At 34.0% G+C, this 23,658-nt stretch overlaps 1 protein-coding gene across 3 annotated transcripts in view; it reads left to right on the forward strand.

The window, feature by feature from the left end:
* FAM135B (family with sequence similarity 135 member B) overlaps positions 1-23,658 on the forward strand; it is a 561,064-nt gene that overhangs the window by 146,721 nt on the left and 390,685 nt on the right. The gene's annotated exons all lie outside the window — the stretch shown is intronic.

Raw genomic sequence — 23,658 nt, forward strand, 5'->3', positions numbered from 1 at the left:
GTACTATTTTGAACTAGAAGAGCCATTAGATGTTGTTCCCTATTCTTATTTCATTGCAGTTATATTGTGACTCAGAGTAGGGAATTGATTTGCTCAATCACATAATTATTAAATGTTAGAGCTAGGAGTAAAAACCGTGTCCTGCTGATTTTTATACAACCCAGTGGTTTGCTATCCACCATAGGTTGCCTGCTCTAGCCTTATGACTTCTATCTTACAATCAGAAAATCTGGGTTTGGGCTTTGGCTCATATACCTACTAGATTGTGACTCTTGTCCAGTTTATAACACCTCCCCCCAGCCTCAGTTTCTTCATCTACAAAATGAGGTAAATGGTTTGTTTGCTATTGACCTTGCAAAGCTAATTTTCAGAAAAGTTCTTTCTAAACCTTAAAACAATATAGAAATGTGATCCAGTAATAAAATAATAATGATGTACATTAAAGTCTGGAAAGAATTTTTTATTCTTATTTTTTTTAACAATCGAATTCATTTTGCTCTAAAATTATCCTAAGAGAGATAGATATTCTTATGTGCTGTTAAACTATGTTGAATGTTCCATAAATATCATCTCATTTGGTTCTTTCAATAAACTTGGAAGCAAGTGCTATTATGATCATTTTACAGTCGAGGAAACTGAGACAGAGGTTAAGTGACTTGCCCAGTATCTGAAGATTTATTTGAATTTGGATTTTTCTGACTCCAGACCAGGGCTTTATCCATTGCTCCACCTAATTATTTCCAATTACCCCTCTAATGTAGGGGACAGAATGACAAAGAGGAAATAATCTCTATCGTCAAGAGAGAATCTGATATTCTACTTGGGGATGAAAAAGATATAGAATCTTTGTATCGATATAAGATGTGAGGGATGAAACAATTGGCCTCTGAATTCACTTCCGACTCAAAATTCTGTGAAATATACCTAAGCTCTCAAAAGCAGTACTTTTAAAATTGTTTTATAACTATTTATTTTGCTAATAAATAATACTTTAATCTCCTTTAAGGAAAATGCTGCCAGAGGTAGCAGAATACTTTCTTGGGAGTAAAGGGATGAATGAGATGACCTCTCGGAATGCCTGCTAACATTATTGTGATTGCTATTCTATTAAAGTAATTAATATCATCATTACTTAGTATTAAGGCTTAAGAGCCAATTATATGTTCAGAGACATGCAGATCATGGAGATATTCACAGTCTTTTTGCTACTGAAGTTTGGTGACAAAAAAGCTTTTAATATTTTCAAATATGACTCCTATTCTTCAAAAGGAAAAGATATGCATAACACCATATAACACTTAAGGCTCATTTCACTAAAGACCTGGGAGACTCAGCAAGATGAGGATAGTTTTAAGAATTTGAATGGGAGGCTTGGTATTGTATCCTGATGGTGTCAAAAGCTTTCTGTGTAACTCTGGGAAATTACTTTGCTTTTTAGGCCAGTTTCTTTATCTGTAATTGAAAAAGGATTGAAATCACTGATCTTCCAAAGTCTTCATCTTCTGAAGAGACAGTCTCAAGAGTGAGAAGAATGCCTTTTTGAGGTAGTCCATGGCCAGAAATTGGAAACAGTCAAAGGAAATTGTGAATAGTAGGAATTAGATAGGAAGGATTAGAACCAGGAAAGAGAAGTATCATGAAAAGAGAGACCAGGTAGAGAGAGGAGAGGTTTCAAGGTAGTGCTTTGGGGGATTCCCATAGTAAGGAATCATATCTACACAAGATAAGTCAGAACTTGGGCAGCTAGGTGGCTTAGTGAATTGAGAGCCAGACCTAGAGATTGGAGATCTTGAGTTTAAATGTGGCCTCAGATTCTTCCTCGCTGTGTGATCCTGGGCAAGTCGCTTAATCCCCATTGCCTAGTCCTTACCTTTCTTCTGTCTTGGAACCAAAACACAATATTGTTTTTAAGATGGAAGGTAAGGATTTTTAAAAAATGATGTTAGTAAAGGAGATGGAAAAGAAGCAGGTACATAAGTAGGTGGAGCATAAAGAGGACTTGATGTTAGGAAAACCTAGAGAAAGGAGAGTTTATCCAAGAGGAAGAAGAATGATAAACAGCATCAAATGATGCAAAAAGTCAAGAAGTATGATGACTGCAAAAAATCTTTTTAATTTAACATTTAAATGATCACTAGTTACCCTGGAAAGAAATAATAGTTTCACTTGAATGGTAAGGTCAGAAAACTGATTACAAGAGATTAGGAAACAAATGGGAATTAGAAGTAAAGAGTGAAGACATTAGTTTGTTTGTTTTATTTAATTTTTACTCATCTTGTTAACATTTCCTATCACATCTAAAAAAAAAATAAACGTTCATTTCCCAAGGTTTTTTTAATTCGAAAGTCCCTCTTTTCTATCTCTCCTTTTTTGTTGAGATGACAAATTGAAACAAACTATACATGTAAAGTCAATCAAAACATATTTTGATATTGGCCAGTTTGTGAAAGAAAGCACAAACAAAATAAAATGATGAAAATAAGGAAAGTTAATAAAAGCATGCTTCACTGCAACTCAAGGATCATCTACTGGAAGTTGATGGCATTTTTCATTGAGATCTTTAGAATTGTCTTGAATCACTTTTTTGATCAGAGTAGCTAGCTAATTCTTTCACAGGAGACCATCTTTACAACAATGTGCTCTTACTCTGTATGTTGTTCTCTTGGTTCTGTTCAATTCATTTTGGATCAGTTATGTGTCTTCCCATATTTTTTCTGAAACAAATCTGTTCATCATTTCTTTTTTTTTACTTTATTTTCTCCAATTACATGTACTAACAATTTTTCAACACACATTTTTTGAAATCACAAGATCCAAGTTGTATCCCTCCCTCTCTTCTCTCCCCCTCTCATAGATGGTAAATAATTTGATCTAGATTTACATGTATTATCATGCAAATATTTCAATATTTCTCTACCAAATCTATTCTCGAGCCAATTTTTCTATTTCTTAGTATCAGAATGTTTTAATGATTGCTTTGTAAGTCAATTTGAAAACTGGAAGTGGTAGGCTAAATTCCTTAACTTCTTTTTCATTAATTGATATTCTTGATCTTTTATTCTTCTAGATGAATTAAAAAAATATTTGTAGCACTATAAAAACATTTCTTTGGTAGTCTAATTGGTATGGCACTGAATAAATAAATTAACTTAGGTAAAACTGTATTTTTTCTTATATTAGATCAGCCTATCCATGAACAATTAATATTTCCCCATTTGTTTAGCTTTGTCTTTATTTGTGTTAAAACTGTTTTGTAATTCTGTTCCTATAGTTCCTATAGGAACTATAGTCTTGGCAAGTAGACTCCAAAATACTTTATATTATTTGTACTAATTTTATATAGAATTTTCTTATCTCTTGCTACTGAATTATTTGTTGGTAGTATATAGAAATGCTATTCATGAGCTTTGTTGAAATTGTTTCAACTAGTTTTTTTTTAGTTGATTCATTTTGTACAGTTTTCCAAGTATCACTATCATATTATCTGGAAACAGTGATAGTTTTGTTTCCCATTGATTATTTTTATTAAATTTATTTTTTTTCTTATTTTATTATAACTAGCAATTCTAGAACAATACTGGATAATAGTGGTGATATTGGGCTTCTTTTTCTTACTCCTGATCTTATTGGAAGATTTCAAGTTTATCTCCATTAAGAAAATGCTAGTCCTTGGTTTTGTGTACACAGTAATTACTGTAAGAAAAGATACTTTGATTTTTAAGGATTTCTTGTGTTTTTATTAGGAATAAGTATTGTGTTTTGGTTTTTTTTAGTAGGCATTGTATTTTTTTTGCAGCTACTGCTATAATGAAATGATTATTGTTTTTGTTATTTATGTGGTCAATTATGCTAATAATTTTTTAAAAAATATTGAATCTGCCTTGCATTCTTAGTATAAATTCTACCTGGTCATAGTGTGTGATTTTATCATATATTGCTGTAAGGTCCTTACCAATATTTTATTTAAAAATCTTTATTAGGAAAATTTGTCTATATTTCTCTTTCTCTGTTTTTGTTCTTCCTGTTTTAGGTATCAAACTTGTATTTATATCCTGAAGGGGATTTTGTAGGACTCTTTCTTCACCTATCATTTCAAATGATTTATATAGGATTGGGATTCATTTTTTTCCTTAAATATTTGATAGAATTTACTTGTGAATCCATCTGGTTCTGTGAATTTTTTTCTAGGGTGACTCACTGGGAGCTTGAATTTCTTTTTCTAACATAGGGTTATTTAAGTATTCTATTTCTTCTTTTCTTAATGTGAGTGATTTTTTTGTATGTATGCATCTATATAACTTAGACTTCAGTTTGGTTTGCATATAATTTTGTTAGATAATTTCTAATAATTACTTTAATTTCATCTTCTTTGATGGTCTAGTCAGCGTTTTTATTTTTGATTCTAGTAATTTTGTTTTCTTCTTCATTATATCAAATTAAATAATGATTTATCTGTTCAATTAACTTTTCCTCATAAAAGCTACCCCTAATATTATTCTTTTTTTTTCAAATTTGTTCATCTCTCCTTTTATTTTTAGGATTTGCATTTTGATATTTAATTTGGAGACCTTTAATTTGTTCTTTATCTTATTTCTTTTTTAGTTGCACTGCCAATTCATTGATCTGCTCTTTCTCTCTTTAACTATTATATTTATTAAGAGGTACAGTTGTCCCTTGCTATATACCTTGGGTTTAAAAAAATAAATCTGTCTGTGTTGTGGAATTTTCACCATGTATATCCCAGAATTTTGAGGATGAATACCATACTGTACATGCTGGAAATATAGTACACCATTAACTCTTGCACAAGTTTGCCAACATGTGATTGTACAGGGCACACTGTTGGCTAATGGAATGTAAAGTGACCAACCACAGTGCTATGTTCTATATCCTGGACGCTGATTGGCTGAGTGATTGTAGTATCAGTCTGGTCTACCGCCACTTTGTGGATTCCTGCTATGGTGGGGGTCTTTGGAACTTAACTCATGTGAGAGGTGAGGGATCATTTAACACATTTTGCCCTAAGTACTGCATTTGCTGAATTCTCAAATTTTGGAATGTTATCTTATTGTCATTCTCTTTAATAAAATTGTTTCTATGATTTGTTCTTTGTTTCATTTATTCTTTAGGATTATTTAGTCTCCAATTAACTTCTAATCTATTCTGTCATCACCCTTTATTAAATGATATTTGTATTGCATTATGGTCTGAAAATAAGCATTTAATATTTCTACTTTTCAACGTTTTGTTATGACATTTTAACGTTCTACTACATGGTCACTTTTTGTGAATGTGCCATGTACAGTTGAGATAAAGGTATACTTTTTTCTTTTCCCATTCAGTTTTCTCCAGAAGTTTATCTTATCTAATTATTCTATGATTATGTTCATCTTCTTGACCTCATTTTAAATTTATTTTATAGTTAGGTTTATGTAACTTTAGGAGGGAAAAGTTGAGGTTTCCCTCTAGTATAATTTTATTATGTCCTAATGTAATTCTCTTCACTTTTCCTTTAAGAACTTGGATGCAATGCCATTTGGTACATATATGTTTAGTACTGATATTACTTTATCATCTGAGGTTCTTCTTAGCAAGTTGTAGATTACCTAACCCTAACCCTACACTTTGATTTGCTCCAGTTTTGTTTTTGCATTGCCTGAGATTAAGATTGCTACTCCTAACTTTTTTACTTCCACTGAAGCATAATTGATTCTGCTCCAGATCCCCCCCTCAAATGCATTTCTTGTAAACAACATATCATTGGATTCTGATTTCTAATCCATTCTGTTATCCTCTTCTGTTTTATCATTGTTTTTTATTTTATTCACATGCATAGTTATGATTAGCATTTCACTCTACCCTATTTATTTAAATTAAAAATTAAAATAAGTATTTTTATGCATTTGTAATATGCTTCTATCACTTCCTCATTTCCAAAAATTGAACAACATTAACTAAATAACCATGGAAAATAAAAGAGCAATGGAAGAGTGATTTTAGGAAAAGATGAGAAGAGAGCTAATATAGCTTGACTTTTTTGTCCCTTCAAAAAAGTCAGACAAACTGTTATTGTGAAAATCACCTTTAAAGCTGTTATAATATTAATTTATGGTCACCAAGGAATTTACCTATGAAATTCCTAAAATGAAACACTTAAGTCAGAATGGAGTTTATGGTGGTTTAATCACAATGGGAGTAAAAAAAAGGGGAGGGAGAGAAGGAGAGAAGAGGAAAGGGAAAAAAGGTTAACTTAACCTTCTGGCAGAGCCAGAGGGAGTTTAGGCCCAAAGGCCAAGGTAAAGAAGAGAATCAGTCCTTGACTCACTTGACCGATCTGAAGGAAAGCTGTTTGTGGGCCTCCTCAAGCTCCTTGCTCGAACTGACGCCTAGCCCTGTCCACAGGAAGTGAGTGAATTCCAGAGGCTGCTGTGGCTCAAGCTTGGCTTAGGACAGCTCAGGTGGGCAGTTAATTATTTCTGATTTGTCATTGACTAGCACATGCCCATGTAGTGTGGGTGTACACAATTTTGGGTACTAGACCAAGCAAGATGGAGATTTTAAAATTCACAGTGAGGATCAAAAAAGATGTTTGTAAACTGCTTAGCACCCTGGTTGGCAGTAAACAACAGTATATAAATAATTAGCCCTTTCCTTTTCTCTAATACTCCTATAGAAAAGCCAAACAACCTATGTGACTGATCTGGTTCAGTAGAAATTTATGTTAACTTATCTCAACTGGGCCCTAAGTGCTACATGAAAATCCTATTATTCTTCCCTAAGCAATTCTCTACCGCATTCTCCAGAGGTTATTACAAACATTCTCTTCTTGCAAATCTTCTACATCATGTTTCTTCCTCAAAGTAGTAGACCACTCCTCCCACTTTTTAGTGTCCCAATTTTGCCACATCCCCCTCCAACGTTTATCACTTTCCTTTGCTACCATATTGGCCAATCTGCCAGGTATAAGATGTTACCTCAGAGTTGTTTTTATTTGTATTTCTTTAATCAGGAGGAATTTAGAACACTTTTTCATATGCTTATTGATAGTTTTGATTTTTTCATCTGAGAACTACCTATTCATACCCCTAGACCATTTATCGATGGGAGAATGTCTTGATTTATTTTTTTATTTTTTGGAAATTTGAATTACTTCCTTATATATTTGGGAAATTAAACCTTTGTCACAGTTTTGTTATAAAGATTTTTTCTCAGTTTTGTTGCTTTCCTTATAATTTTGGTTGCATTGGTTTTGTTTGTACAGAATCTTATTAATTTGATGTAATCAAATTCATTCATTTTACATTTTGTAATATTCTCTCTTGCTTGATCTTAAATTCCTTTCTTTACCACAGATCTGACCGTTATACTATTCTGTTTTCACCTAATTTATTCATTATTTCATTCCTTATGTTTAATCATTTACCCATTTTGAATTAATCTTGGTATTGGGTGTAAGATGTTGATCTAGACCTGATTTTCCCATACTGTTTTCCAATTTTCCCAGCAGTTTTTGTCAAATAGTTAGCTCTTGTCACTAAAACTAGAATCTTTGGATTTATTGAACACTAACTTGCTGAGGTCATTTACCCCTAGTCTATTCCACTGATTCATCCTTCTGTCTCTTAGCCAGTATCATATTGTTTTGATGTCTACTGCTTTATAGTAAAATTTAAGCTCTGGTACTGCTAGTCCCCTATCCACATTTTTCTTTCATGAATTCCCTTGATAGCCTGATCTTTTGTTCTTCCAGATGAATTTGGTATAATTTTTTCTATCTATAGAAATTTTTTTTGGTAGTTTGATAGGTATGGCACTGAAAGGATAAATTAATTTAGGGAGAATTGTACCCATGATCAATTAATATGTTTCCAAATATTTAAATCTAATTTTAATTGTGTGGCAAGTGTTTTGAGGGCTGTAATCATATAATTCCTGTGTTTCTCTTGGTAGATAGATTATTCCTAAATATTTTATATTGCCTAGAGTGGTTCTAAATGGGGATTCTCTTTTTCTTCGAATTTAAACATTATTTTATTTGGTTATTTTCAAACAATATTCCTTGGAAACAAAGATCCTTTTCTTATCCTCCCCCCCCTCCTACCGCCCCTCCCCTAGCCAATGCACGATTCCACTGGGTATCACATGTGTCCTTGCTTCAAACCCATTTCCATGTTGTTGATATTTGTATTAGGGTGTTCATTTAGAGTCTCTCCTCATTCCTGTCCCTTCCACCCCTGTAGTCAAGCAGTTGCTTATCTTCGGTGTTTTTACTCCAACCATTTGTCCTTTGCTTGTGGATAGTGTTTTTTTTTTCTCCTGGATCCCTGCAGAATGTTCAGAGACGTTGTATTGACACTAATGGAGAAGTCCATTACATTCCCTTGTACCACAGTGTGTCAGTCTCTGTATACAATGTTTTCCTGGTTCTGCTCCTCTCTCTCTGCATCACTTCCTGGAGGCTGTTCCAGTCTCCATGGAATTCCTCCACTTTATTATTCCTTTTAGCACAATAGTATTCCATCACCAACATATACCACAATTTGTTCAGCCATTCCCCAATTGAAGGGCATCCCCTCATTTTCCAATTTTTGACCACCACAAAGAGTGTAGCTATGAATATTCTTGTACAAGTCTTTTTCCTTATTATCTCTTTGGGGTACAAGACCAGCAGTGCTATGGCTGGATCATAGGACAGACATTCTTTAATCGCCCTTTGGGCATAGTTCCAAATTTCCTTCCAGAATGGTTGGATCAATTCACAACTCCACCAGCAATGAATTAATGTCCCGACTTTGCCACATCCCCTCCAGCATTCATTACTTTCCTTTGCTGTCATATTAGCCAATCTGCTAGGTGTGAGGTGATACCTCAGAGTTGTTTTGATTCGCATCTCTCTGATTATAAGAGATTTAGAGCACTTTTTCATGTGCTTATTAATAGTATTGATTTCTGTGGCTGAAAACTGCCTGTGCATGTCCCTTGTCCATTTATCAACTGGAGAATGGCTTGGTTTTTTGTACAATTGATTTAGCTCTTTATAAATTTGAGTAATCAAACCTTTGTCAGAGAATTTTGTTATGAAAATTGTTCCCCAATTTATTTCCCTTCTCAATTTGGTTGCATTGGTTTTGTTTGTACAAAACCTTTTTAATTTGATGTAATCAAAATTGTTTATTTTACATTTTGTGACTCTTTCTATGTCTTGCTTGGTTTTAAAGGCTTTACCTTCCTATAGGTCTGATATGTATATTATTCTGTGATCACCTAATTTACTTATAGTTTCCTTCTTTATGTTCAAGTCATTCACTCATTCTGAGTTTATCTTGGTGTAGGGTGTGAAGTGTTGATCCAAACCTAATCTCTCCCACACTGTCTTCTAGTTTTCCCAGCAAATTTTGTCAAATAGTGGGTTTTTGTCCCAGAAGCTGGGGTCTTTGGGTTTGTCATATACTGTCTTACTGGGGTCACTTGCCCCAAGTCTGTTCCACTAATCCTCCTTTCTCTCTTAGCCAGTACCAAATTGTTTTGGTACTGGCCACCTTCCTTTGTATTTTTTTTTCCATTATTTCCCTGGATATCCTTGACCCTTTGTTCTTCCAAATGAACTTTGTTATAGTTTTTTCTAAGTCAGTAAAAATTTTATTTTTTGGAAGTTCAATGGGTATAGCACTGAATGGATAAATAACCTTGGGTAGGATGGTCATTTTTATTATATTGGCTCGTCCTACCCATGAACAGTTAATATTTTTCCAATTGCTCAAGTCTAGTTTTATTTGTGTGGAGAGTGTTTTGTAGTTGTGTTCATATAATTCCTGTGTTTGTCTCGGGAGATAGATTCCTAAGTATTTTATTTTGTCTAAAGGGATTTTGAATGGAAGTTTTCTTTCTAATTCTTGTCGCTGAGCTGTGTTGGAAATATATAGAAATGCTGATAACATATGTGGGTTTATTTTGTAACCTGCAACTTTGCTAAAGTTGTTGATTAGTTCGACTAGCTTTTTGGTTGATTCTCTAGGATTCCTTAAGTAGACCATGATATCATCTGCAAAGAGCCATAGCTTGGTCTCCTCTTTGCCTATTTTAATACCTTCAATTTCTTTTTCTTCTCTAATTGCTACTGCTAGTGTTTCTAGTACAATGTTAAATAATAGAGGTGATAATGGGCATCCTTGTTTCACTCCTGATCTTATTGGGAATGCATCTAGTGTATCCCCATTGCAGATGATGTTAGTTGATGGTTTTAGATATATACTGTTTATTATTTTTTAGGAAAGGCTCTTCTATTCCTATGCTTTCTAGTGTTTTTAATAGGAATGGGAGTTGTATTTTATCAAAGGCTTTTTCTGCATCTATTGAGATAATTATGTGATTTTTGTCTGTTTGTTTGTTGATATGGTCAATTATGTGGTTTGTTTTCCTAATATTAAACCAACCCTGCATTCCTGGTAAAAATCCTACTTGACCATGGTGGATGACCTTTCTGATCACTTGCTGGAGTCTTTTTGCTAGTATCCTATTTAAGATTTTTGCATCTATATTCATTAGGGAGATTGGTCTATAGTTTTCTTTCTCTGTTTTTGACCTGCCTGGTTTTGGAATCAGTACCATGTTTGTGTCGTAAAAGGAGTTTGGTAGAACTCCCTCTTTGCTTATTATGTCAAATAGTTTGTATAGTATTGGGATTAACTGTTCTCTGAATGTTTGATAGAATTCACTTGTGAATCCATCAAGCCCTGGGGATTTTTTCTTAGGGAGTTCTTTGATGGCCTGTTGGATTTCTTTTTCTGATATGGGGTTATTCAAGAAAACTATTTCTTCTTCTGTTAGGCTAGGAAATTTATATTTTTGTAAATATTCATCCATATCACCTAGGTTGGTATATGTATTGCCATATAGTTGGGCAAAGTAGTTTTTAATGATTGCCTTAATTTCTCTTCATTTGAGGTGAGGTCCCCCTTTTCATCCTTGTTGCTGTTAATTTGCCTTCTTTCCTTTTTTAAAATTAGATTGACCAGTACTTTATCTATTTTGTCTGTTTTATTAAAGTACCAGCTTCTAGTCTTGTTTATTAGTTTAATAGTTCAATCACTTTTGATTTTTATTAATTTCTCCCTTAATTTTTAGGATCTCTAGTTTGGTTTTTTTCTGGGGGTTTCTAATTTGTTCACTTTCAGGTTTTTTGATTTGCATTTCCAATTCATTGATCTCTGCCCTCCCTAATTTGTTAATATATGCACTCAAGGATATAAATTTTCCTCTGAGTACTGCTTTGGCTGCATCCCATAAGGTTTGAAACGATATCTCACCATTGTCATTTTCCTCAATGAAATTATTAATTGTTTCTATGATTTCTTCTCTAACTAACCAATTTTGGAGTATCATATTATTTAATTTCCAATTAATTTTTGATTTGGGTCTCCATGTACCCTTACTGATCATTACTTTTATTGCCTTATGATCTGAAAAGGTTGCATTTATTATTTCTTCTTTTCTGCATTTGTATGCCATGTTTCTGTGACCTAGTGTATGGTTAATCTTTGTGAATGTGCCATGTGGTGCTGAGAAGAAGGTGTATTCCTTTTTGTCCCTATTTATTTTTCTCCATATTTCTGTGGGGATTCTCTTTCTGACTCCTGCTGCTGATTTTTGTTGGAAATATGTTGAAATACTGATAATTTATGTGAGTTTATTTTGTACCCTATACCTTTGCTAAAGTTGATTATTTCAATTAGCTTTTTAGTTGATTCTCTAGGATTTTTTGAGTATACTATCATATCATCTGCCAAGAGTGAAAGCTTAGTTTCCTCATTGCCTACTTTAATCCCTTCAATTTCTTTTTCTTCTCTAATATCTACTACTGGCATTTCTAGTACAATATTAAGTAATAGAGGTGATAAAGGGCATCCTTTCTTTACTATTGATTTCATTGGGAAGGATTCTAACTTGTCCCCATTGCAGATGATACTTGTGGATGGTTTTAGATATATATGGTTTATTATTTTGAGGAAGGGCCCATTTATTCCTATACTTTCTATGTTTTCAATAGTAATGGGTGTTATAATTTGTAAAAGGCTTTTTCTGCATCTATTGAGATAATCATGTGATTTCTGTTGTTTTGATTATTGATATGGCAAATTATGTGGATGGTTTTCCTAATATTAAACCATCCTTGCATTGCTGGTATCAATCCTACCTTGTCATAGTGAATACTTCTTGTGATAATTTGCTGAAGCTTTTTGCTAGTATTTTGTTTAAGATTGTTACATCTATGTTCATTAAAGATTGGTTTTCTTTGCTCAGTTTGTCAAATAATTTGTATAGTATTGGGATTAATTGTTCTTTAAATGTTTGATAGAATTCACTTGTGAATCCATCTGGCCCTGGGGATTTTGCTCATTATTGGCTTGTTCAATTTCTTTTTCTGAGATGGGATTATTAAAGTATTTCATTTCCTCTTTTGTTAATCTGAGCAATTTGTATTTTTGTAAATATTCACCCATTTTAACTAGATTGTCATATTTATTGCCATATAATTGGGCAAAAGAGTTCTTAATAATTACTTGAATTTCTTCTTCATTAGAGGTGAGTTCACCCTTTTAATCTTTGATACTGTTGATTTGATTTTCTTCTTTTTTATTAGATTAAGTAGTACTTTATTTTATTTGTTTTTTTTTAAGTACCAGCTCCTACTCATATTTATTAGTTCAGTAGTTCTTCTATTTTCAATTTTATTAATTTCTACTTTAATTTTTAGTATTTCCAATTTAGTTTTTCTCTAGGGATTTTTAATTTGTTCTTTTTCTAATTTTTTAATTTGTAGGTCCATTTCATTGATCACCTCCACCTACATTTTGTTGGTATAGGCATTCAGAAATATAAATGTTTCCCCTGAGTACTTCTTTAGCGGTATGCCCTAGATTTTGATATGCTGTCTCCCCATTGTCATTCTCTTTAATGAAGTCTGTGATGGTTTCTATGATTTCTGATTTGACCCACTCACCAGTTTTGAAGACTTTGATTATTCATTTAACAGTTAATTTTAAATTTGCCTTTCTGTGGACCTTTGTTAATTATAACTTTTATTGCATTATGATTTGAAAAAGTTGCATTCATTATTTCTGCTTTTCTGTATTAGTTTGTAATTTTTCTATGCTCTAGTACATGGTCAGTCTTTGTATATGTACCATGTACTTCTGGGAAGAAGGTTATTCCTTTTTATTCCTGTTCAGTTTTCTCCAGATATCTTTTAACTCTAATTTTTCTAGCATTTCATTTACTTCTCTTCTTATTCATTTTTTTGGTTTGATTTATCTAGTTCTGAAAGAGGAAAGTTGAGATCCCCTTCTAGTATGATCTTGCTATCTATTTCTTCCCCTCTTAAACTCCTTTAATTTCTCCTTTAGAAATCTAGACATTATACCATTTGGTGCATAAATGTTTAGTAATGATATCACTTCATTGTTTATAGTAACTTTTAGCAAAATGTAATTTCCTTACTTATCTCTATTAATCAGATCAATATCTATATTTGGTTTTGTATGGTATCATAATCGCTACTCCGGAATTTTTTTTTTTTACTTTAGATGATGCATAATAAATTCTGCTCTAGCCTTTTACCTTAAATCTGTGTGTGTCACCCTGCCTCAAATGTGTTTCTTGTAAATAACATATAGTAGGATTCTGGTTTTTAATCCACTTTTCTATCCACTTCTGTTTTGGGGGTTAGTTCACCCCATTCACATTCAGAGTTATGATTACTAACAATGTATTTCCATCCATCATGTTATCCCCTTATATCATAGTCTATTCCCTTTCTTTCTGTTCCTCCTCACTACTATTTTGCTTTTTCTTACATCCCTCTCCCTCCAATTACTTCTCTCTTCCCTTGTCTTATTTCCCTTCTACTTCTCTGTAGGGTAAGATAGAATTCTATGCCTCACTGATTATACTTATTTTTCCCTCTCTAAACCAGTTCAGATGAGAGTAAAGTTTAAGCATTGCTCATCACCACTCTTATCCTCCCCACTCTATAATGGTTTTTCATGCCTCTATGCTATATAATTTACCCCATTCTATCCCTCCCTTCCCTTTTCATACATATCATATATATATATAACATATATCATTCCATATTATTACATTTACATACACATCACATCATCATGTACATCAGATCATCATCATTGGCTTTCCTCTCCACCCTATTTCCAAGTAAATTCCTTGTTTTCACTATTATTAAGGGTAATTTTTGAGAATTACAGAAATTACTCTTTCCATGTAGACATATAAATATTTTGATCTTAATGAGTCCCTTAAATTTCCTCTTTCTTATTTACCTTTTTAGGTTTCTCTTGTGTATTGTGTTTGAACTTCAAATTTTTTGTTTAGGTCTGGCTTATTCCTCAGCAATGGAACTCAGGCTTTCTTTTTTTTAAAGTTCATTTATTTAATTAATTAATTTAGAATGTTTTTCCATGGTTACATGGTTACATGTTTTTTTTCCTCCTGTCCTCCCACCCCCCTCCTGTAGCCAACCAGCAATTCCTGGGTTTTACATGTGTCTTTGATCAAAAACTTCCATTTTATTAACATTTGCACTATATCCCAATCATAACCCCATTGACCCATGTGATCAAGGAGTTGTTTTTCTTCTTTTTTTTTCCTACTCCCACAGTTCTTTCTCTGGATGTGGATAGTGTTCTTTCTCATAAGCCCCTCAGAATTGTTCTGGATCATCGCATTGTTGCTAATAGAGTAGTCTATTATATTTGCTTGTATATTCTGCTCTGTGTATCATATTCACCTGGTTCTGGTCCTTTCACTCTGCATCAATTCCAGGAGGTTGTTCCAGTCCCAATGGAATTCCTCCAGTTCATTATTCCTTTGAGAATAATAGTATTCCATCACCAACAAATACCACAATTTTTTCAGCCATTTCCCATTTGGAGGGCATTCCCTCATTTTCCAATTTTTTGCCACCACAAAGAGTGAAGCTATGAATATTTTTGTACATGTCTTTTTCCTTATTATTTCTTTGGTGTACAAACCCAACAGTGCTATGGATGGATCAAAGGGCAGACTGTCTTTTAATGCCCTTTGTTCATAGTTCCAAATTGTTTTCCAGAACAGTTGAATCAATTCACAACTCCACCAGCAGTGCATCAATGTCCCAATTTTGCCACATCCACTCCAACATTTACTATCTTCCTTTGCTGTCATATTAGCCAATCTGTTAGATGTGAGATGGCTCCTCAGGAACTCAGGCCTTCCTGACTACAGGCTAATTGCTCTGGACATTGTGCCACCAGCTGCTAGTGTTTAGCAGATGATCCTCTAAAATCTTTTTCCTAGTCTAAGACCTCAGAATAACTAGTTTGAGTTTCTGTCTTGACATTGACCAGGTCTTCTCCCTGTGGAAGAATTCCCTTTACCTCTAAGTCTATGTAGTCTGAGTTTCTTTTTTCTTAGCTACAAGGTGGGGATTCAATCAACAAACATTCATGAAGGGTCTGCTACATGAAAGGTTCAGTGAGAAGGCCTGTCCCTCCTTAGACTCTGACTCCCTATTCAGTGGTGTTACAGTGAAGAAAGTGCCATAAACCCAAAAGCCCTTTAGAAATGGGAGACAACATGATTCCACAAGAGTAGAATGATGGTGGTTCAAAAGCTGTCCACCTTTATCCTTCACTATTGACTTGAGATCACTTTTGTTTTCAAATATAATGGAGCTGCAAGGACTTTTTCAAAGAGCTAATCTTTTCATTTAATTTATCTACTTAAATTTAGAAATAGCATCAGCCTTCTTCCTTCTTTTGTCCCACTTTACATATTATTTCATTAGATCTACATATAACATTGGAAGGAAAATAATGTGATTATTTCAAAGCTCATTTTATATTTGGAAAAAAGAAGCTTATGAGAGGTATAGTGACTTGCAAAGGCTCATATATTTAATAAGGGAGAGAAATCAATATGATTCCTTGATAAAAGCCCTGGATTTGGAGTCAGTGGACTACTTTTTGACTGATCCTGCCATTTAATAACCCTGTAAATTCTATCCTTCAGGACCTTGATTTTTTCACATTTAAAATGAAGAAGGTAGGTTTAGACTCAGTAGTTTCAAAATTCCCTTCTAGTTACATAAGTGTGACCCTAAGAATTGGTAGAATGGGGTCTCATAAGCCTCTAAATTTAATGTTCTTCCTGTGACCCCATGATTATCTCCAGAGAGGACCATCAGGGATCAAAGATTATGGAAGACAAGCTTCATTCACCTGCTGAAAATTTTTGCCTTAGGCTCACTTCGAGTTCAAAGACATGGCATTATCATTTTTACTTTGGTTTGGAAATGTTTGGATTAACCTCCCTGTATCTGTTTAAAGCTTCCAGCAAAGTTTGACCTTGGTATATTCTGAAATGCACTTTGTAGCCTGCTTATTATGTCTTACATTTTTTTAAATCTCAAATTGCTTTTCTTCTCCAAACCAATACACTAGGGTCTATACTTAGAGTCTCCCAGACCTTGCCACTTGTCACTATTAAGAGGCCATCTGGTTGTTAATCCTATGTTCCCAATGCTACTATGTACTAACAAAAACAATGTAGAATATATTTGTCCATGATATTTTCTCTTGTCATTAACTCAGGAGATTATGCTATTACAAGACTTTTAGGAATGCAGATTATTTCAGTGTAGTAGAACTATATTAGAATCTGTGGAGATGGCCCAAACAATTATGGCCTAGATGTTTAGAAGGGTAGAAAATCTCTTTACTTTGGAAATCTTTTATTTGGGATTACCTTTACTTTTCTGATACTATTTCTTGATCTATAAAATAAAGTTACTATTGTGGGTTGAGGAGTAGATCAAGGAAGTTCCTGGCCAATTTGAGGAGATCCTTTAATGATGAGATTACATGACATGAGCTATTTTTTAAAATTTTATTTTATTGAAAAATTTATTTAATTAGTCAATTTAGAATATTTTTCCTGGTTATAAGAATCATATTCTTTCCCTTCCCTCCCCCTATCCTTTCTTGTAGACGGCACACAATTCCACTGGGTTTTGCATGTGTCCTTGATCAAAACCTATTTCCATTTTCTTGATGTTTGCTCTAGGATGATCATTTAGAGTCTACATCTCCAGTCATATCACCATTGACCCATGTGCTGAAGCAGTTGTTTTTCTTCTGTGTTTCTATTCCCACAGTTTTTCCTCTGAGTATGGATAGTGTTCTTTCTCATAAATCCCTCTGAATTGTTCTGGATCATTGCATTGCTACTAATGGAGAAGTTCATTGCATTTGATTATACCACAGTGTATCAGTCTCTGTGTACAATGTTCTCCTGGTTCTGGTCCTTTCACTCTGCATCAATTCCTGGAGGTCGTTCCAGTTCACATGGAATTCCTCCAGTTCATTATTCCTTTGAGCACAATAGTATTCCATCACCAACACATACTACAATTTGTTCAGCCATTCCCCAATTGGAGGGCATCCCCTCATTTTCCAATATTTTGCCACCACAAAGAGTGAGGCTATGAATTTTTTGGTACAAGTCTTTTTCCTTATGATCTCTTTAGGGTAAAAATCCAGCAGGCTGGATCAAAGGGCAGACAGTCTTTTAGTGAACTTGGAGCATAATTAATTCCAAATTGCCCTCCAGAATGGTTGGATCAATTCACAACTCCATCAGCTGTGCATTAATGTCCTGACTTTGCCACATCCCCTTCAGCATTCATTACTTTCCTTTGCTGTCATGTTAGCCAATCTGCTAGGTGTGAGCTGGTATCTCAGAGTTGTTTTGATTTACATTGTTCTTTGATTATAAGAGATTTAGAACACTTTTTCATGTTTTTATTAATAGTTTTGATTTCTTTATCTCAAAATTGCCTATTCATGTCCCTTGCCCATTTATCAATTGGGGAATGGCTTGATTTTTTTGTACAATTGGTTTAGCTCATTCTAAATTTGAGTAATTAGACCTTTGTCAGAGTTTTTTGTTATGAAGATTTTTCCCAATTTTTTGATTCCCTTCTAATTTTGGTTGCATTGGTTTTGTTTATACACAAACTTTTTAATTGAATGTAATCAAAATGACTTATTTTACATTTTTTAATTTTTTCCAACTTTTGCTTAGTCTTTTTTTTAAACCCTTACCTTTTTTCTTGGAGTCAATACTGTATATTGGCTCCAAGGCAGAAGAGTGGTAAGGGCTAGGCAATGGGGGTTAAATGACTTGCCTAAGGTCACACAGCTGGGAAGTGTCTGAGGTCACATTTGAACCTAGGACCTCCTGTCTCTAGGCCTGATTCTCAATCCACTGTGCGACCCAGCTGCTCCCTCTTGCTTAGTCTTAAAATCTTTCCTTTCCCAAAGATCTGACAAGTATACTATTCTGTGTTCAGCTAATTTACTTATAATTTACTTCTTTATATTCAAGTCATTCACTCATTCTGAGTTTATCTTAGTGTAAGGTGTGGGATATTGATTCAAACTCAATATCTCCCATAGTCTCTTCCAGTTTTCCCAGCAGTTTTTATCAAATAATGGATTTTGTACCAAAAGCTGTGATCTTTGGTTGTATCATAGACTGTCTTGCTGCTGTCACTTATTCCAATTCTATTCCACTGATCCTCCTTTCTGTCTCTTAGCCAGTACCATATTGTTTTGATGACTACTGCTTTATAGTATAGTTTGAGATCTGGTACTGCTAGGCCACCTTCCTTCAAATTTTTTTTCATTATTTCCCTGGATATCCTTGATCTTTTGTTCTTCCAAATGAACTTTGTTATGCTTTTTTTTCTAATTCAGTAAAAAAAGTTTCTTGGTAGTTCAATAGGTATGGCACTAAATAAGTAAATAATTTTGGGTAGAATTGTAATTTTTATTATGTTTATTATGCTGCTGGTTGTGCCTAATATTGGTAAGCTTTAAATCCCCTGACCCCAAAACTGCAGTCTGGTGGAGGGGAATTCATTTTCCTTTTTCAGGGGGGCACTTGTCCTCTCTCCTAACTTAATTCTGTTTCAAAAAACACCGCACCAAGCTTCCTATACTTCCTCTTAAAAACAAAGAAACAATACTCTTCCCACTCCAGATTAAGAGTCCTCACCCATTAAATCAGCCCACAATCCTTGATTTAAAACTCCTCACCCATGCCACTAGAGGTTAATATTGAGCACTCAGTCCTCCTCCACCATTTTCTGCTGAACAGCAGTGCTATCTTTCTGCCCCCTAAAGGCAGAACCAATTAATATATATATATATATATTATATATATATAATATAAATATATATATATATCTTATAAAAAGTAAACAAACCATTCATTATAGCCATGCTGTATCATTGTAGAGAATAAAAGCAGAACAACATTTTCACTTCTCTACAAGAAAGCCTTTTGGTTTCTGTCAAATTGGATACCATTAAAGTTCCCAAATGGCTCTTTTTCCTAAGGCTGCCAGGAAATCTTCTTTTCCTACTTATTAATATTAAGATGCCAAATGCTTAAAATCATAAATTGCAAGCAAAAAGACAAGCAGTAGAATTTCAATTGGAAAAATTTATACACTTTTTACATGATCCAGTAGAAAAGCAGGATCCCAATCAAATGTCTAATTCAATTTTTTATGAGCCTGTTCCTAAACTACTCAGAGAGGAAAATCCCATTTCTCCTGAAATACAGATGGACTTTTCTTGTATGTCTTGGGTAGAAAAAAAAAATGCTCTCATTTTGAGTAATTCTTGGCTAAAACTCCCTCTCCTGTTCCTTATCCTGATGTTCCTTCCTGCCCTGTCTCTTCTCCCACCCCATTACCAATCCTAGCCCCCAAAAACCCTCATAACCCTACCATACAGGTTCCTACTTGTACTACCTCAGTATCCACACAGACACCTCCCAGAAAACCACAAGCACTGACTGAATTCTATCAAGGTAATTTCCCTTTAAGGGAAGTGCCCATATTATCTCTAAGTGGGGATCTCTTAATGTTAAGACAACATAGACCTTTCATACCTCAGGATATTAAAGAATTTAAATGACATTGTTCCCAGTTACAAAGATAAACCTATCCTTGTCACAAAAAAATATGGCCGATCTATTGTTTCATTTTCATCCTTCTTATAAGGATGTTGAACATCTGTTCCATGCCTTTTTTGACAGAACATGAGAGGGATAAGATCATCTCTCATGTTAATAAGGCCTGAGGGCACAATGCACCACACTGGCCACCTGTAGATCCTCACTGAGACTATAATGATCACAATGATCATGTGCAACTACAAAGTGCTAGGTACTCTATTTTAAAAACAATGAGGGATTATTCAGAAACAACTGAAGGTTGGACTAAATTTGAATGCTTGAAACAATCTGGTGATGAGACACCCTCCCAGTTTATGGATAGGCTCATTGAACAGGGGGGTAGGTACCTAGACCTTGATATTTCTACAGAAAGTGGTATTACACAAATAAAAATACATTTTGTAAACAACTGTTCCACAGTACTCCAAGACTATTTTAAAACAAATTGCCCAAAGTGGCTTAAAATGGACATTGATGAGTTTTTCTCTCATTTTTTTATATTTAAAGCACGTTACCAATATTGAAAAGATTTTTTTAACTGCTTTAATTTTTGAAATAGAATAAGTTAAGATTTCCACTTGCATAGCATATAGATAGATGTGTATGCAAAAAGCTTTGGACTTTCAACCTGCCATTAACTTATATAATGAGACTTTTGCTCAATAACTGTCTAAATCAAAGAAAAAATGGACCATAAAGGAGCACAGAAGTTGACCTGCAAAGTGCCACACAAACACAAAAAGTAAAAATCCAAACCAATCCTATGGGGATTGATGACATTCTGCACAAAGAGCTCAAGGACTTGAGACTCGAGTTTGTGGCTGTGCCAGCAAGGTACTCCCTTTGGATTAGCACCCTTGCCTGCCCAGAGATTCCAGCCACTTCTGGAGGCTCAGCATTGTAGGTGGGGGAGGGGTCTTGGGAACCTTCCTTCTTCCTTCCCATTAAATCCATGTGTTCTAGAGTTCAGACTTTTTTGGAGGGTGTACCTTTTAAGGTTCAGCAGGCAGGTTCCCTAGGTCTGTCCTGTTGTTAGATTTGGTTTTCAATCCCCTTGAAACATTGTTTTTTTGCTTTGGGGAGGAAGGGTTTGTGGAGGTCTGAACTGTTGCTGTCTAAGCCACCATCTTGACTCCATCTGTTCACAAGCTATCTTTTAAAAGTAACTGATTGCCATTTCCAGCAAGAATGTGAACATACCAACAGTCATCTTGTTGATAGGAAGAAAATGATGGTAAGTTACCAAAACTTGTGTCCTATAAAAGAAAGATGGTGGTATTCTAATATTCTTACTCTCAGGGGTTTTTCCCCCATGCCTTCATTCAGATTTGATTAACTTAAATAGATAGTGACTTACAGCACAAATACATGGCAATGATTGATACACATTTACATATAGCCCAAAAGGCTTATAGGCTCAAGGACACTTCCTGAATCCCAAACTCCTTTGTAAATGAGGAGGCCATTTTTTCCCATATTGTTTAATTTTATAAAGGAGTAATCCTTTAAAATCAAAACCTCAAATCATATACCCATACAAACAAGTGATAAATCACATGTTTTCTTCTGAATTTTTAATCCCACAGTTCTTTCTCTAGATGTGGATAGCATTCTTTCTCATAAATCCCAAGAATTACTCTGGATTATTGCATTGCTATTAGTAGAGAAGCCCACAATATTTGTTACTGTGTATAATGTTATCCTGATTCTTCCTATTTCACTGCACATCAGTTCAAATATGTCCCCCATTTCTCATAAAAATCCATCAATTCATCATTCCTTATATCATAATAATATTCTATCAGCATCATATACCACAATTTGTTTAGCTATTCCCAAACTAAGGGACATTCCTTTAGTTTCCATTTTTTTTGCTACTACAAAAATTCAGCTATTAATATTTTTTTTTACAAATAGGTCTTTGCCCAGGTTTTTTTTTTTTTTTTATATTTCTTTTGTATATAAACCCGGTAGTGCTATTATTGGATCAGAGCACATGCATTCTTTTAAAACCTTCTGGACATGATTACAAATGTCCTCCAGAATGGTCAGATCAATTCACAATTTCACCAGCAATGCATGAGTGTTCCAAATTTGTCACATCTCCTCCAATATTTATTATTTTCTTTTAGTGTTAAATTGGCTACTTTGCGAGGAGTAAAATGGTATTTCAGAGTTGTTTTGATCTGAATTTCTCTAATCAAGAAGGATTTAGAACATTTTTATATGGTTATTGATAGTTTTGATTTCTTCATCTGAAAAACTACCTATTCATATCCCTTGACCATTTGTCAATTGGGCAATTATTTGATTTCTTATAAATTTGACTTAGTTCTTTGTAAATTTGAGAAATTCAACCATTGTAAGAAAATTTTATTATAAAATTTCCCCACCACCCAGTTTGTTGCTTCCCTTATAATTCTGATTGTATTGGTTTTGTTATACAAAACCTTTTAAATTTAATATAATCAAAATTATTCATTTTATATCTTGTAATATTCTCTATCACTTGCTTGGTCTTAAATTCTTTCCTTTCCCATAGATCTGACAGGTATAATATTCCATGTTCACTTAATTTACTTATAATATCACTCTTTATATTTATATCAGATAACCATTTTACCTTATCTTATTATATAGTGAGAGATATTGATCTAAATCTAATTTTTGCCATACTGTTTTCTAATTTTCCCAGAAGTTTTTGTCAAATAGTAGGTTCTTTGCCCCAAAACTGGTTCTTTGTGTTTATCAGGCACAAAGTTGCCAAGGATATTTACCTCTAGTCTATTTCATTGATCCACCCTTCTGTCTCTTAGCCAGCACCAGATTGTTTTGATGGTCACTTTACCATACTGTTTAAGATCTGAGGAGGAGGAACCATTTCTCATTCCCTCAGCAGTATAATCCTAGAATCTAGTCATCCGTAAAAGAGAAATTCCTGATCAACAAAAGGTTTCAGGGTTTCATTATAGGTAATACCTAGTCCAAGAGTTAAAAAGTTTAAAAGTTCAAGACCTAGAGAGTTTCAGCCTTTAAACGAGAGATTTCTTGATCTAGTAGATTCCTTTAAGAAGGAGGAGGACATTCTGCATAGTTCCTCCCTGGATTGCTAAAACAGAAAATAAAATTTGAGTACTCAGTATGACTCTGATAAAAGGGAGATTGCTTATTTAGCAATCCCCAAAGGAGACTTCCATGGGAACTCTTAAACACTGGGTGGTATTAGGAGTTCTGGGGAATCTATGTAGTCTATAAAGTTATTTAAAACTTGGTATTCATAGAGGGTTATCCAGATAAGAACATTTAGCATCCTTATTGAGTATCTGGGCTGTATTTCTGGATCTTTTTACTTGCATTTGGGAGAATATAAGTATAGCTGGATATTACATATCTAAATTTTATTTAAGAGAGTTTCCTGGGTTAACTCAAGAATGAGAAAGTAATCCATTGGAGTCAGATTCCAGTGAACACTGTAAATGTTCAGGTTTTATATTATCTGTTGAAGTTGGGGCTGCCTGCATCAGCATGATCATAGATCCTTTCTATTTATCATATGGAAGCACTGATCATGCTGGT

This window comes from Monodelphis domestica, chromosome 3 (assembly GCF_027887165.1).
Source record: "Monodelphis domestica isolate mMonDom1 chromosome 3, mMonDom1.pri, whole genome shotgun sequence".
Lineage (NCBI taxonomy): Eukaryota > Metazoa > Chordata > Mammalia > Didelphimorphia > Didelphidae > Monodelphis > Monodelphis domestica.